Genomic DNA, 3,966 nt, shown 5'->3' with positions numbered 1-3,966 from the left:
TGATGCAGCCAATAAATATACGAAAAAGATCCATAACAAGCATTTTGAGACACGACCCAATTAACCTGATTCAAAAGTATCACACAAGTCAGTACAAATGAAATAAGTAAATATAAATGAAATACAAGCAACAGAAGGGTCTATTCAACATAATACTATAAAACTCTCACCTAAAGCTTTCTTCTCCAATGTTTTCCTATACTCTCAAGGATGCAATAAATAAAGTATTAAACGTACATTTTCCTTACATTGCTCCTCCTCTGCTGGAGGTTATTACATTCTCGAGAGGACAGGCAGCCTGGTATAAGCAAATTGTCCGTAACTCCAAGTGTTTGCAAGATCCGTTTAAATCGCCGAAAAAGTGTCTGTTCCCTAATGGAATGCCTGAACGGAAAATGAACGCAACATTGCGATAATCTTTGCGATTGATATTGAATACGCAAAGACTCTGCCGTCAGTTGGAATTCGCAATAATCTTTTCAGCACTTCTGGCTCAGCCGCCCGTTATGATTTGGGCCGAATAATCACCAAAACATTATGATTTGCACTGGTAATGCTAATTAAAGACTTCACGGAATTCCACGTTGCAGCAAATACAGCAAATGCAGCAGCTGCAGCAACAGCACCAGCAGCAGCTTCACAAAATCAATTACTGTTACTGTTAGCCTACACTCGCATTGATATGGATGACAGCGCCCTCCCCAAATGCTTCAGTCCTCCCTGGAGAGGGCACCTCCGGAAGCCCACACTATAATAATGGTTTCCTTCCTATCCTTAGCGCTTAACCAATCTAATTTTCCTTATTTAAATAACTCTGTGACTCACACATTCAAGTGCCCTGAATTCTGTTCGTAATTCCCTTCAATTAACATTAGCCATTAGGAGAATAACCAGCAAAGGGTATGGTCAGAAAACTCTGGGTAGAACCAAAGTGGTTATACGTTTTTGTTTTGTGTTTTAGTAATGGATATATCACGTCTATTTGCACGGGCCACAGTACGAAAATATAATACTATTTAATACGGAAAGAAAATTTAAAGCCATAACCATGAGAAAATGCATGTTCATCATCAGTCCAACAAACGTGTTTATAGCAAAAAAGCACAGGTAAATTTTTGATGCATACTGTGTGTGTGTGTGCGTATATATATATATATATATATATATATATATATATATATATATATATATATATATATATATATATATATATATATATATATATATATATATATATATATATATATACAGTATATATATATATATATATATATATATATATATATATATATATATATATATATATATATATATATATATACAGTATATATATATATATATATATATATATATATATATATATATATATATATATATATATATATACAGTATATATATATATATATATATATATATATATATATATATATATATATATATATATATATACATATATATATATACACATATACAGTATACACACACATAGATATGTATGTGTGTATATATATATATATATATATATATATATATATATATATATATATATATATATATATATATATATATATATATATATATATATATATTATATATCTCGAAATTCATGCTGAAATGGATGCCGACTGTGTAAATGTCTGAAATTTAACTAGCAAACAACACAATTCTCGAAATCCACCTCTGCAACGAAACTGATATTTACCTCAAAAAATAAGTGCTAAACCTGGACCATTTTAAACTTGACCCAATATAATGACAAGTGCAAACTAGGTGATAGACATTTCAATTTTGCCATCTTCACGAGAATACCTGAGTGAACAAAAACACGACAGCGAGACAAAAGGATTTACAGCCGTACAAACATATGGTTGATAATGCCACGTGATCTAGCGATTTTGCAAAGAGAAGAAAGGAAAAAACGCCAGTCACCTGCAAATGTAAGTACTGTATTCCTTGAATTGTACAGAGAGAGAGAGAGAGAGAGAGAGAGAGAGAGATTTGAGCTGGATTATTCGCAAATTATGTAATACTGTATTTCTAAACTCTTACAACTACAATTCGTAATTCGGCATCAGTAATTTCTTTTCTGCAAAATCACCAGCATTTGCTTCACTCAAATAACGTTCATAAACAAGCTAATTACGTCAGTTAAAAAGTTAATTTTCTCCTGCACGCAAGTTAACCTTTCCTTAATCCCAAAAATGATATTAACGACGAAATTGACAAAGGGTATTACCATCTAGCTTAAGAAGGATGAAAAATAATAAGATTTTTAAAGGGAGTCATATCATTTCCCAAGGTGACAAAGAAGAGCAGGCAAGGAAAGGGAAGGGGAAGGGGGTGGGGATTGAGTTGGGGAAGAAGGGGAGGGGTAGATTTGCTAGGTCATACTATTTTCAGATTTTTTTTTTTTTGGTTCTACATTAATTGATTTTTGAAAAAGGAGAGGGCCTTCATTATCAACACATAGTGACAATGAAATATTAAACGTCCACTGAATAATCAAAATCAACATTAAGGAAAAATATGCAAAATTTAAAATAATTAAAGAGCCATAAGCAAAATCTTTGTTCACAGACAATAAAGAGATCTCGAAAAATAATCATAAAAAAGAGAGGGAATCCAATGACTTTGTCAGTAAACAGACGAACAAGAAAAACTTATCACATTCGATTAAGTTACAAAATTAATCCACTATAAACAACGCTTAATTGCAAAATGAATTCTCTCGTTCATAAAAAATTTTGTATGATACAGGCATTACCAAATAAACCTTAAAAGATAACTAAGATTCTATTTAGCAACTTAAAACAAACTGCACTACGAGAACCCTAAACCGATTATCCTAGAATTCGGAGAAAACGCTTTCTTTCGTTTCAAGGCCATGCCATTAAACCAGCATTGCTAAACACCTAGACAATCAAACACTCTTAATAAAATCTTTTAAATTACTCAGCTTACAAATGGCCACACAAAGTTCCATAGGCGGTTATTCTAGTAAGGCAGAGAACATTTCCCCAAATCCTTCTCAGGACACTGTATCTCGGAATAGGGGAGCGGTACAGACTTGATAATTAACTTTTACTTTTAATAGAGAATAATGAAATTAAGAACCCAAAAAAATCAATAAGCTCTCGTAGAAGTATTAACTGCAGGAGCCTCGATGGCTCGGTTGGTATAAGCAACCTCAGACTTCATAGAAGTCTGTAATAGAGACAACAACCTCAGACTTCATAGAAGTCTGTGGCGAGGGTCAATCCCCGCAGCCGACCAGTCAGAGTAGGCGGACACTTTGTATCCGTGTAGACACCCCGGGGATTACGTATGTAATCAACAGGTGGTTGCTGAAAGCAAATGGGTGTTACAGACTAATACCCCCACATAAACAAAGCCACTCCAACATCTTCTAAAAACATAACAGACACCTCACACGTCTCGAACTGTCGACCTACCCGCCCAGTTCTCCTCGCTGCTGGGAGAAAGGGGAGCTGAGGATTTGTAACATGTACATATTCGCTACCGGGGTCTAAGCGATGTCAGGCAGGGCAGCTGATCGAGGCTACGGCCACCGCCAAATCAAAGTCCTTCAGAGGCATACCCCATATAAAAATGGGGAAAAAGCACGTTTCCATTAACTGCAGTCTGATAATGAGTATTTAATGTCAGAATGTTAGAATACTACCCTATCAAACACCTGCATTTGGAATAATCTTCTTGGCTGCAAGGTATATTCTGTCAAGGACAGTCAGAATACTTCACCCACTAAGTCTCTATTTGAAAATTTTGCAGTATGTAAATTCACATGCCATAACTTTCAAGGAGCGATGGCATAATGCTTGAGGATCACCATCTTCCTGTCAGCTACATCAAATTCACTGCAACTGAAACCCTCTTACGAGAAAAGAAAGTTTCTGTAGCATTTCGAGAAGAATGCAAAATATGACTCGTGTCACACAAGGATATCGG

The sequence above is a fragment of the Macrobrachium rosenbergii genome, chromosome 56 (genome assembly GCF_040412425.1).
Source record: "Macrobrachium rosenbergii isolate ZJJX-2024 chromosome 56, ASM4041242v1, whole genome shotgun sequence".
NCBI lineage: Eukaryota > Metazoa > Arthropoda > Malacostraca > Decapoda > Palaemonidae > Macrobrachium > Macrobrachium rosenbergii.
Note: the sequence above shows the minus strand (reverse complement) of the source record.